This window comes from Tachyglossus aculeatus, unplaced genomic scaffold (assembly GCF_015852505.1).
Source record: "Tachyglossus aculeatus isolate mTacAcu1 unplaced genomic scaffold, mTacAcu1.pri scaffold_184_arrow_ctg1, whole genome shotgun sequence".
NCBI classification, from domain to species: Eukaryota; Metazoa; Chordata; class Mammalia; order Monotremata; family Tachyglossidae; genus Tachyglossus; species Tachyglossus aculeatus.
Genome location: NW_024044903.1, coordinates 222,373 through 236,171, shown reverse-complemented (window position 1 = coordinate 236,171; position 13,799 = coordinate 222,373). Strand labels below are relative to the sequence as shown.

General features: G+C 47.2%; 1 pseudogene; it reads right to left on the bottom strand.

Annotated features, from left to right (window-relative positions):
• Window positions 1–6,143: 6,143 nt before the first annotated feature.
• Window positions 6,144–13,167, bottom strand: LOC119923395 (annotated as a pseudogene).
• Between the last annotated feature and the right edge of the window lie 632 nt (window positions 13,168–13,799).

Sequence of the window (13,799 nt, the reverse complement as noted above, 5' to 3'; positions counted from 1 at the left end):
ATTGCCCAAAGGTCATAGATTCAAGTGCCTAGACGAGGAAGAATAGAGAGGGAGCCAGGGGAAAAAAGGGCTTAATTGGGGAAGGCCTCTTGGAGGAGATGTTACGTCCAAGAAGGGAATTAGGATTGAAGAGGAACGGGCAGGGAGAAGTTGGGGACAAGTATGTACACTTACTTACCTTGTCCGTATCCCAGTTTCCATGGCCTGGTACATCCCCCAGCCTCTTGCTATACAAGCCTTTTGGGTTGGGGCTCCGTGCAGAAACCAGCGCTGGCTCGGTTGTCCACTAGTGGACAGTGGAGTGTTCAGCTGGCTCTACCTTCAACAACTTTGTGGGGATGTCTGCCTAATGTCCAACAGAGGCCCCAGTGTCCCTGACGCCATAGGAGGGTGGAAGGATTGGATGTTGAAAGCCTTAGGGGATAGTCATATAATAATAATGGTAATAATAATAATGGCATTTATTAAGCGCTTACTATGTGCAAAGCACTGTTCTAAGCGCTGGAGAGGTTACAAGGTGATCGGGTTGTCCCACGGGGGGCTCACAGTTTTAACCCCCATTTTGCAGATGAGGTAAATGAGGCACAGAGAAGTTCAGTGACTTGCCCAAAGTCACACAGCTGACAATTGGCAGAGCAGGGATTTGAACCCATGACCTCTGACTCCAAAGCCCATGCTCTTTTCCACTGAGCCAGGCTGCTTCTCTATGTGTGTGCTGTGGGCAATGTCAGGCAAAAATGAATTACTGAGGCTCACCTGGGGGTTTCCCTTGACCTGCGTGGCTTAGTGGAAAGAGCAGGGGCTTGGGAGTCAGAGGTAGTGAGTTCTGATCCCGGCTCCGCTACTCCTCAGCTGTTTGAATCTGGGCAAGTCACTTCATTTCTCTGTACCTCAGCTATCTCACCTGTAAAATTGGGATTAATCATTATTATTATTATTATTATTATTATTATTATTGTATTTGTTAAGCGCTTAACCATGTGCCAGGGACTGTACTAAGTGCTGGAGTGGATGTAAACAAATCGGGGTAGACATAGTCCCTGTCCCATGTGGTGCTCACAGTCTCAATTCCCATTTTACAGATGAGGTAACTGAGGCCCAGAGAAGTGAAGTGACTTGCCCAAGGTCACACAGCAGACAATTGTGAGCCCCATGAGGAAAAGCTGACAGCCTTGCGTCTACCCCAGCACTTAGAACAGGGTTTGGAGCATAGTAGGCGCTTAACAAATACCATCATCATCATCATCATCATCATCATCTGTTTTGCCACATCAGAATAGCATCAGCCACTATGGCTTCCAGTGCTCATAGGGCACAGCCTACCTCCAAATGTCCCTCTGGCCAATGACAGGTAGAGAAGGCCACTAGCGGCCGAGACCCTTCTACCAGCATGATGATTATCCTATAGCTGAAGGCGCCCAAGCAAGCCACAGTTAGGTGTGGACTTCACACATTGTTTGTCCCCCATTTGTCCATTTGCAAGACTTTACGTCTTCATCTCGTATCCTCCACATTGCCTTGGGTGAGTAACTTGAGAGCTGTGCAAGGGCCATCAAATTAGGGCTATCCAGTCCATCCCCCCGCCTCTATAACCTTGCCAATAAAAGTCAATGGCTCTTCCCCTTCTAATAACCAATACTTTGTATATCAATTATGAGATCCTCAATTAACAACAGGGTAAAGGCCAGATTGGGTTTTGAATGAAAAATTCTCACAGACACTTTACAGGATGCTATACCTTTTCCTCACTCCTGGTTTGTTGCAACCACTGCCCAGCAGACAGAAGGGCCTTTGGTGGGCCTTCACCAATACAAGGCAAGTAGACATGGAATATAGTAGACATGCAGTAAGCAGAGATGGTATTACATGTGCACTTTGCCCAAGTACATAGAGCTCACTCCAACTAAAAATTCTGGGGGACAGGTCTAGATAAAGACCCCCATGCTCCCAGGGGTATTCAATTTGGGGACTCCCACAGCACCTGTGACATCATTATACAACGCTACACTTACCAAGCCTCTCCTCCCCCTCTATCATGAATCTAGAGTCAGAGTTCTCCCCTCCCTCCTTCTGCCCGTGCTCCCTTTCATCTGTGTCAGGCTCCTGCCCTTCCCAGGAAATGGTTGGCGATTGTCTAGACATCAGGTCTAAGGAATGGCTGGGGGTGTCCAGGCCTCAGAGCCATGGAACAGGTTGGGCATCTGAAAGCAGCGAAATCTAATTTGCTTCTCCTTTCTCCTCAGTCACCTGAGAGTCACTTTCTTACCCCTAAATAGAGAAACTTTCTCCCACCTTCCTGCCCCGCTGGCCCATGGAGTGAAGTCAAGCTGGCTCCTTCCATACATCTGATTATGCCTCATATATAACGGGGAAACTGGGGCCAAGTAGCATTTTGTCACTGCTGTCTGGCTGGAAATTCTGCAAGGGAAAGAGCAGACGGGAAGATCCTGCTTAGCAGAGGGGAAAGGGGAAGGCTTGAGCACCATTTGTCCCTGGTGAACTTCACTTTGACCTAAACTCAGCTCTGTATCTTTGACTCTCTCAATAAACATGTTTTCCCTGTGATAGGGCATCTCCTTACCATCAGCTTTAAAGCACTCAATCACCTTGTCCCCTCCTACCTCACCTTGCTACATTCTACTACAATTCATCCCGCACACTTTGCTTCTGCAATGCCAACTTTCTCACTGTACCCTTATCTTGTCTCTCTCCCTGCCAACCTCTTGCCCACATCCTGCCTCTGGTTTGGAATGCCCTCCCTGTTCATATCTGACAGACAAAGTCTCTCCCCACCTTCAAAGTCTTATCGAAGACATTTCTCCTCCAAGAGGCCTTCCCTGATGAAGCCTTTCTTACCTCTTCCCACTCCTTTCTGTGCTGCCTTGACTTGCTCCCTTTATTCATTCCCCATTCAAGCCCCACTGCACTTATGTACATATCTGTAATTTTATTTTTTATATTGAAGTCTAGTTCCCCCTCTAGACTTTAAGCTCCTTGTGGGCAGGGAATGTGTCTGTTATATTGTTGTGTTGTACTCTATCAAGCACATAGTACAGTGCTCTGCACAAACTATGCACTCAAATACGATTGACTGGCTGAATGACTAACTCTAAGTTGGCCAAGGAGCAGAGACAGAAGAGAAAGAATTAGTGGGAGAGTGAGTCAGAAAGAGAGAGGTTGAGGGAGAGGAAGAGAGAGAAAAAGAAAGAGAAAGAAAGAGAGAAAGAGATATAGAAAGAGCGAATGAGCATGTGAATATAAGAATGAAATAAGGAAACTCTGGAGGTGATCTGCAGGAGCACAAGTCAATGCCTGCTCCTGCTTACCACCCATACAATCTGAAGACAAACATGTGCTCCCTGAAACTCTCCATGATGCCCTCAAGCAGATTTCATCTGGACCAGTTTAGGAGGGGAGGTAGGGTGGTTCACAACAACCATATCTGACCTGTTGTCTCTGGAAGGCATCCAGGACCCTCTCACAGCATGCCCATCCTAACAGGTGGGCTAGCAGTGGCAAGCAGTGCCAGAACAAGATCGGATTGCTACGTAGTACCTAGGCTCCAGGTATGGCCTCTCCTTACGCCCCCTCATCAATCAATCAATCAATCAATCAGTCGTATTTATTGAACGCTTACTGTGTGCAGAGCACTGTACTAAGAGCCTGGGAAGTACAAGTTGGCAACAAATAGAGACGGTCCCTACCCAACAGTGGGCTCACAGTCTAGAAGGGGGAGAAAGAGAACAAAACAAAACATATTAACAAAATAAAATAAATAGAATAGATATGTACAAGTCAAATAAATAGAGTAATAAATACATACAAAAATATATACATATATACAGGTGCTGTGGGGAAGGGAAGGAGGTAATGTGGGAGAGATGGAGAGGGGGAGGAGGGGGAGAGGAAGGAGGGGGCTCAGCCTGGGAAGGCCTCCTGGAGGAGGTGAGCTCTCAGTAGGGCCTAGTCATCAGCCAACCTAGTCTTTCCAGACCAGAGAATTGCAGAAGAAACTAAAGATGGCTGCAGCAGGTAGTGTCTGAGGGAATGTAGGTGTCCAAGGTGGGGAGGTGATGTCGGGCAATGAGTACTCCTGGTTAGCTTCATCTCCTCCTCATCCCCTCTACTATTGTGCATGAGTCAAAGTCGTCTAAAGAAGGTCCTGTTTGGATACCAACTTAGGAGTGTCCTAAGCAGTAGCCATGTTGGTATGATTAAGATTACTACCTGTAGTGGCAATGGCTCAAGTTGCATATCTCTGGGAGGTGATTTTGAGCTATCTCCCTCTCACTCCTTTATGCCACTTATTCTAGGACTGCATCTCCTAAAGTACCTCCATTAATCTGCCCAGCTAAGGACCCTTGAGTTGGTAACTGTTGGCAGAAGGTGTGGGGAAAGGAGGGAGAATTCCTTTAATTTTCAGTATCTGACTCGCTCTACCTTGATTGCTGCCACATCTCAGAAATTGTGCCTATGTTCAGAGGGACCAGGAAGATAAATGTGACAGCTCTGAAGAAAAGCAGAGTGATCAGGGTCTCCCTAGAGAAACACTTTACTTTCCAGCTGGTTCCTGCAAAATACTCCGTACAGTGTCATTACATTACACTGGGTGAACAGCCTAACACATGTAAAGCGTTGCATCTGATTGTCCTGTTCTAATCCCAGTCTTTATGACTACATAAATGTTTCCGTGCAGGTTTTGATGAGAGATGTAATCACCATGTCAAACTGGATACAGGCAACGGGACATCAGGATTTCTTGGTGCTCTTCCATTGTTCTGACCAGAAAAGGGGAAAGAAGATTCTCATTATGATTCCCCACAGATGGATTCCCTTTCACCATCAGAAGCATCATCTTTAAACCAGAGAATAACTCCATGGGAAAGAGACCCTTTTGGAAGGGTATGAGGTTAGTCCAGGCCCTAGGAGTGGGACAAGGAGAGTGTCTGGCTCCATCTAGGGCAAGGGCCAGGTACAGCCTCCAGGCCAGCCCGAAGTGTTGAGCTCTGTCCTCATTGACCCATCCTTTCCCTGGTCACCTTGATTTCTGTATTAGCCTCCCTGTTGACCTCCCTTCCTTCAGTCTTTCCCCACCACAGACCTTCATGGTTCGCTCTGCTTCCCGGATTACTTTTTTACAACAACGTTCAGTCCATGTTTGCCCACTCCTCAAGAACCTTCAGTGAATGCCCTCCCATATTCGCATCAAACAGAAACGCCTCCCCATTGGCTTTAAGGCACTCAGTCACTTGCACTCTCCTACCTCACCTTGCTACTCTCCTACTACAATTCAGCCTGCACACTTTACTCCTCAACCTACTCACTGTACCTCGATTTCCTCTATCTTGCTGCAAACATCTCACCCACATCCTGTCTCCGGCCTGGAATGCCGTCCCTCTTCATATCTGACAGACAACTACTCTCTCCACCTTCAAAGCCTTATTGAAGATATGTCTCCTACAAGAGGCCTTCCTTGCCCTTATTTTTCTCCTCTCCTACTCTCTTCTGCATCACAACATCGGCAAAGTGGCCACATTCATTTTCTTTCTACACTTGGTCCAAATCTTGGAACATTTATGCTGAAAGCCTGCTGTCCCTTTATCACAGGAGATGGGTGCAAGATCAATAGCTGCCCACTCTCCACAGCAGTACCTACGTCTGCTCAGAATTTCCCTCATATGCAGATCATAACCTCCCCGACTCCCCCCTCACCAGCCAGAGGCATCCTATGAATGAATATTTGTCATTCACTCATGCAACGCAGCTCAATTCTGATCGTTGGGCTATAGCAGCAGCCAGGTTCAGGTTTAAAGAATATTTTCAGAGCCAAATTAATGGTTCATGGTTGCTTTATGAGGAACTAACTAGCCTTCAGCTGGTTTAGTATACACAATTGACTAGTTGTGGCAGCACATCAGGAGCACAGAGCCCAGGAGTATACTGTAGTCTGAAAGGAACCATACTCCGCAAGCCCAAGGGAAAAGAAAATTCTGTTCTATTGTGCAGGGGGACGGAGTGGGACTGTGCTAGCATGCAATACAGGGAGGTAAACAAGACAAGGAGGACCTGCCCGAGGCCTGGCCAAAATTTGAAGAAAAAAAATGATCATAGTATATTTTTTCAAAGAGTTTATAGAAGCAGTAACAGTTCGGTCAGACACTGGCTGGAAAGAGGCAGTTTCATGATTCTGAAAAACACTTTACAAAAGTACTGCAGCACAAGATTCCGCTGTAAACTAGGCTTTGCTCTAAACGTCTCTAGAGTTATGTGTCCATAAGACTTCAAACCTATTCTTTCTACCTATCCAGGATGGTCTTGCACTCTTGAAAAACTGCAGAAGGCACTTGAAAGGTGTTTTAGGATTTGGTCAAATTCTTTTGCTTGCTGGTAAGGTGTTGCTGCACTGGGTATCGATGCAAGTTTTCACTCTAAATCATCGTGGTGTTGGGATGTTTCATTGATGACCTGTGAACAGCAAGTTAAGGAGAAGGACCAGGTAATGAGTGAACAACTGTCTGATGGCAGAGGTATGAGATTTAGAAACCTAATCAGATAACTGATGCATGTTACCTTGGTGCTACCTGCAGAACCTCATTTTCCTTTAGAGAAGCTTGTTTTCTCCATTCTGACAGCTTTGTTTCCCAGAAGAAAGGATGCAGGGTTGAGGGACAGTCAGAGTCTCACATGCAGGCTTGAGCTGCTGCCCCCAATACATTGAAAATGCCACTGGTTCCAAGATGCCCTTCAGGCAGTAGGGTCTAACAAACGCTTATTCACATTTCAGAAGTATGTTCAATGCAGGAGAGGCCAAAAGGCATCTGGACTCCAGCCCGAAGCTAGAGGCTACCCAGGGGAGCCATCTCAAGAACACCCAACAATGCTGTGGTCATGTTACTTCCTAGGGAAGGTATTTGGATGACCCCCAATTACTTTAGTTGTCTGGGCATTCATTAATGTGAACTATAAGCTCCAGGCACACTGAGGTGCAGAGGCTGGCGGCCCATACAGGGCACTGGCGCTGTAGAGTGGGGCTCAGTAGGGTATATCCTGGGGACCCATGAGTGAGGTGAAGGGAATGGTCCTCAGGGTCAGGCCAAGGTCAACCGCCTGGACTTACAGAGAGTCAAAATGTTTGTATGTGTATGGGTACTGGAGACAGGGATAAGAGACGGGACAGGGTAAGGAAGATGACCCTCTGAGCACGCCTGCCCTTCCCAGCTAGCCCTGGGAACTGAACTAGTGAGAGTCCTTTCCGGTAATCCCTGGCTGGATGTGGGGCGTATTGACGGTGGCACACGGGCCTTTCACTTCTTTCTGCAGACCTCTCCTCTTCCCCCCGACTCCAGCCCCTTGATTTTAGAAATTCACATACTTGTCCCTCCCTAGTTTCAACAGTCTTGATAAGCAGTGTTCTCTTGGAATGGGTGTCCACCAGAGGGTGGGAGTCAATGTTGGTTTCTGAAAAATGAAAATAGCAATTTGTCAAAATGAGAGTTTATTGGTCCCTGCATATCACCCAAGAGTTCGCTTCACAGGATTAAGAGTCTTGTGTTTACTCCTGTTGAGAAACTTTCTCTTTCACCAGGCACAATCTCAGTGCCTTTGGAGGTTTTAAGAGTTGCCAATATAGGCTTCATGATCAACAATCCCTGTACACAGGCTGTGTGAACTGTTGATTACAAAAGTGAATAGCTATTCATAAAATAGGGATTTTTTGGCAGTAATAAAAAAGTAAAAAAGAAGTTTAATCAACTTTGTTGCCCACATAAATGAACAGTTATAGGTTTAGGGGTAGTCAATGATCAAGTCAATGAGAACACTGGTATTTAGCAGAGTACAATCTTCAGAAAATGTGGGGTAGATTTAGTCAGGGTACATCTTGAATCTGACTAGTTCCTTTTGTCCTAATCAATCATGAGATCGACTAATTAGGTTGAAAAAAGTCTAAATTTCAGGGGGGCCACATTCTATTATTATCATGCCATTTGTTAAGTGCTTACTATGTGTCAGGCACTGTATTAAGAACTGGGAGGATAGAAGCAAGTCGAGTTGTCCCATATGGGGCCCACAGTCTCTATCCCCATGTTACAGATGAGTTAATAAAGGCACTGGGAAGAAAGGTGACTTGCCCAAGGTCACACAGCCGATAAGTGGCAGAGCTGGGATTAGAACCCATGGCCTTCTCATTCTCAGGCCCATGGGCTATGCACTACACCATGTGGGCTAGTCACCCTATGCATGGTGTGACGGACACCCCTGCTTTAGTAGCAACTGTGTGAGTGATGAGATTTCTCTAGTTTGACCCAGTAGAGGCACAATCACCTTTCCTGCCAGATTTGAGGGAGAGTTGGTTGCTGCAGTTTGGATGAAAGAGACGAACTCACCCTCTCTCTGCCACCCCTACCCCCACTGCTGGGGCTTCCCCTGAATCCACTGCAGCTTCAACTAGAGACAACTCCCCATTATTCCAAGGGAGTTCCAGCTTCTCCAAACACAGTTCTCGGCACTTGGGAGTGTCTAGGGCTTTTTCTGATCAGAAGGAAACTTCTGTGCTTACCATAAGGAGGCTACCAAGCCCTGGAACTGAAATGGCAGTGCTCACCTCTCAGGTTCAAGGAAGAAAAGCTTGGAACCGGCAGAGTAATCCTGTAAAAAGACTGATCACATTAAGTTGTTACCAGGCAACCCTAAGGATAGATGGCCACCTCCCAGGTTCCCACTCCTCTCCCCTACTTACCTGCTCTCCTCCCCCTCCAGTAATTTGCGGCAGGTGACTATCTCAATATCCAGTACCATCGTGACATTCAGAAGGTCCTGGTATCGCAGGTGGCGAGCCATCACTTCCTCCATGTTCTGGATTTCATCCTGAAGGCGGCTAATAGTGTCTTGGTAGTTAGCAGCTTCAAGCGAAAAGTTCTCCTCCATCTCACGCATCTGGGGCTCCAGAGATTCGTTTTGCAAGAGAAGAGTAGGAGCTTGGCTATGACCTCATCAAAGACCTGGTGCCCCGAGCGATGCTGCCCAACCCAGTTTGTCCCCATTCTGTGGTCCATGGAGAGGCAGAGGTTTCTCAGCATGAACATGGTGCCAGATAATAAGAACAATGGCATTTATTAAGCACCTACTATGTGCAAAGCACTGTTCTAAGCGCTGCGGAGGTTACAAGGTGATCAGGTTGTCCCACGGGGAGTTCACAGTCTTAATCCCCATTTTACAGGTGAGGTAACTGAGGCACAAGAAGTTAAGTGACTTGGCCAAAGTTACACAGCTGACAGTTGGCGAATCCGGGATTTGAACCTATAACCTTTGACTCCAAAGCCCATGCTCTTTCCACTGAGACACGCTGCTTCTCTATAGTGTATATCCAAACGCTTGCAGAAGCATTCTTAAGCCACCTGCCAACTGACTATTCCAAGTAATCGTGGACAGCAGAATGAACCATTGTGTTCTAAGTTGACCGTCAGTCAAGCAGAAATAATCAAAGACACAGGGCCCAGAGGTGTGGTTCAGGAATTACCTGGTCTTTCATGCTATCTTAACACTTGGTTAAAAACCTAAACTTCTTTTGTTTCAAACTTGGCTTTAATCACTAGCTTTATTGCCGATTCCTTCTACATTGGTTAGAAACACATTTGGGATTATGAGAATATATGCTCATGGGTCAAATGGTTTAAATAGTCCTGTTTAAAATGTCTGTTGGGTGTCCTCATGTAAGGGGCGGGATGCCAATTTAGGAGGCTAGCATATTAGAGCAAAGCCCATTGTTGCTGTTAAGTTAGCCATCACCAAGCAAAGGGGAGAATTTCCTGCAATGCCAACTTCAGACAACACAGTGGACCTGTGTTATTTCATCCCCCACACCAACACCCTCCAGCATGTACTCACGGTCCCTTTCAGTGCATCAACTTCACAAGTGAGAGAATGGACCTACCAGTGATACTCATTTGATTCCTGCATGGCCTAGCGCAGGGCATCAATGTTCCTATTAGCAGCTTCAGAGAGGTCAGCAAACTGTGGAGAAAACATTCACAGTGGACATCTCAACCCCAAGGTGGATCGCAGCCCCTTGGTCCCAAGAGGACAGAGGACCAGTCAGCTGTCAACTGGAAAGCTGGATCACCAATGAATTCCCTGTTCCACTCTCCTCCAGTAACCAGCGCCACCTCCCATAGCATACAGCGTGGTCCTGAAAAAGCCATCTAGGGAAATAGGTGAGTCCTGTGCATGCCACGGATGCTTCCAGAGGGTGCCCCTACCCTCTGACTTCCGGTTTGATGAAATGAGTGTATGCATGCATGCACCGTACCCCCAATCCCTGAACCCCCTCTCCAGACGGGTGACCTGTGCCAACTGCTTGGTTTAATCGCCAGAGAGCTGGTTTAGGGATTAGGTTTAGGGTACCACCCTCAGGGAAAACCTTCCCCTAGAGTCACACCTCGGATTTGTACCATTCTTCAGCTTCATGGACGTTCTTTGCAGCCATATTTTGGTACCGCTGGTGAACATCACGCAGGGAAGCAGTGTGGTCGGGCTTAGCCACATCCACATCGATTTGGATGTGCTGTTCCTGAATCTGGGCCTACAGTTCCTGGATTTCCTGGTGAAGAATAAGTAGAAAAGATCAAGTTCCTGCTGGCTTCCCTGAGAAGATCGGCTTAATTTATATTCCTCGATTAAGAGGAAGCCCATTACCTCGTCGTGAAGTTTCTTCAAGAAGACTATCTCTTCTTGTAAGGATTTGACTTTCCACTTGAGATCAAGGCGTGCCAATGAAGCATTGTCAACATCCTAATTGAAATGAGAGCCAAATTACTTATTCTAACCAAATCAACTATTCATTGACTCACATTTGCTTTTTAGAAAACATTTGTTGAAAATAAGCAGAGTCAAATAAGCAGAGTCTACCATGCTAGTGCATCCGGAAAGAGTTGAGCTGAGTTTTCAAGTCTGAGGTTTGGAATTTGGCCAAATCATTCTGGTTCTCAATTTGGAAATGCCGAGGTGAGAGGCGGTCATTCTTTGGTAATTAGTCATAGGGGTAGGCCCTGTATCGTGAAAGTCCAAATGGGGACTTCTTTATTGAGACAGATCCTGGGTGGATCTTGTAGGCCCTGGTCACCAACAGGCAGGCAGGTTAGAAAAGCATAGCTCTGGCTCTGATTCTGGCTTCAGAAAGTGAAAAACAGATGTGTCAATCTATCAGTTCAACTTGCTTTTCCGTTTCTTCCACAGGACGTCACAGCTTGGAGACAAGGGAGAGAGTGTGGCCTATTGGAACAAGCACAGGGCTGGGAGACAGGAAACTTGGGTTCAGATCCTGGTGCTGCCACTTGTCTGCTGGGTGACCTTGACCAAGTCACTTAACTTGTCTGGGCCTGTTTCCTGTAAAAGGGGAATTCAATTCTTTTCCTGCCTCCTTCATTGACTATGAGTTCTGTGGGAAAAAGGTACTCTTTCCATCTTGATTATTTTGTCTCTGCCCAGCGGCTAGCACATAGTGAGAACAACCACAGTAAGTGCATATAGTATAGTACTCTGAATACAGCAGGCATTCAATGTATACTACTGGATGAATGCATTAATTGAAATATAGGTCCTTCTTCCCGTAGATGTACTTTCTCTGACTGTTGCACAAGCTTTCTCTCTGACTTCCCTGACTTCAACCTTCAATCTTCTACCCAGATCATTTTCTTAAAAAAATTATTCTGGGCACATCTCCCCACTCCTTAAACCCCCCCCCCCACCCCCCGCCATCTCAATACAATACTCTGCACACAGTAAGCTCTCAATAAATACTATTGAATGAATGAATGAATGCCCCCTGCTTTCTTCCCCTCTGCTTTCTGCTCCTTTGCTTCTCAGACCCTCTGCCTGTCAGCTCTCTTCCCCCTACCCTTCGTCTCTCCTTTCTCTTCGCCTTTGTTTTCTGCTGTCTATCTCCCCCTTCTAGACTGTGAGCCTATTGTTGGGTACGGATTGTTTATGACGTTGTACTTTCCAAGCTCTTAGTACAGTGCTCTGCACACAGTAAGCGCTCAATAAATACTATTTAATGAATGATTCCCCCCTGCTTTCTACCCAGCTGCTTTCCGCTCCTTTGCTTCTCAACCCTCTGCTCCTCTGCCCCTCTACCCTGCTGACCCTCAGCTCTCTTCACCCTACCCTTCGTCTCTCCTTTCTCTTCCCATTTGTTTTCTGCTGTCTATCTCCCCCCTTCTAGGCAGTGAGCCTGTTGTTGGGTATGGATTTTCTCTGTAGATGAAGTGTATTTTCCGAGTGCCTAGTACAGTGCTCTGCACACAGTAAGCGCTCAATAAATACGCTTGAATGAATGAATGAATGCTCCCTTCCCCTCTGCTCTCTACCTTCCTTCCACCCTGAAATCAGCTCTCTTCCCCTCTGCTCTCGGCTCCCTGCCCCTTTGCTGTCGGCTCCCTGCCGCTATGCCCATCTGCACTCTTCCATTCTGCATTGTGCCCCAATCCTCTCTACCCCCTGGTATTTTCCCTTCTGGTCTCTTCCCCCCTTGCCTCTGTCCCCAGAGTTTCTGCCCCCCTAGACTCTAAAACCCAGCTCTCTGCCCCCGGGTTCTATGTTTTCTGACCCGAGCTCTCTGGATCCCCAGATTTGCACCCCCCAGCTTTCTGCCACCAGCTATCAGCTCCCCTTGGTCCCTGCCCCTCAGTTCCCTGACCCTCTTCTCTCTGTCCTCTGCTTTCCTGCCCTGCCTCTCAGTTATCTGCTCCATGTCTCTGTAGCTAGCCTCTGCTCCCTGTCCCCCCGCCCCCGCCCTCCCCACCCCGCCCCACACACAGCTCTTGACTCTCAGCCCCTCAGCTCTCATATCTCTGCCTTTAAGGTCTGTATCTTCTGTTCTCTGCCCCTCAAATTTTTCCCCTTGAATCTCTTCCCCTCTGATCTCTGGCCCTTGTTCTCTGCCTCCCTGTTCTCTATCCACCTGCTCTCTGAATCTCTGTCCCCCTGCTTTCTGCCCCTCAGCTCTCATCTCCCTGTGCTCCACCCCTCAGTTTTCTGTCTCTCAACTCTATTCCCTCTGACTCTCAGCTCTCTGTGTCTTCACTTCAGCTCCCTGCCACTCAACTCTCTTCCCTCTGCCCCTCTGCCCCTCAACTCTCACCTCCAATCGCTTCATTTCACTGCTCCTCAGTTCTCTGCCCGTTTGTTCTCTGCTTTTTGCTTTCTTGCCTTTTCTTCTCTGGCCTTCTGCTTACTGCCCTATGCCCTTCTGCCCCTAGACTCCCTGCCCTGTTTCCTCTGAGGTTGTCAACAGAAGGAGGTTGACAAGAAGGAGGCTGTCAACAGTGTTTAAGGCAGATGAGAGGTAGAGGACAAATAGGTTATGCTGTTGGATATGGCAAGAAGCTCTCTTATGAACCACTGCCTTACCATGGTAGAAGGGTTTGCATATGCCAATGAAGCTTAAAGCTATGCCATTGAGTGATACTCTTGCTGGGTTACCCATAATGGAAGGGTCTAAAAGGAAGCATCAGACAAAGTTGATTCACCTGTGCTAGGCAACAGAGCTATAGGAAATAGTCAAAGGCAGTTGATCAAATGATCAAAATGTTGATCAAGGACAACACCAGAGATTCAAGTTTTCACCGAGCGGAGGGAGGCAATAGTAAACCACATCTGTATTTTTACCAAGAAACCTCTATGGATACATATACCAGAATGATTACAGATATCGGAGAAGCAGAGAAGCAACGTGGATCAGTGGAAAGAGCCCGGGCTTTGGAGTCAGAGGTTATGGGTTCAAATCCCAGCTCCGCCAATTG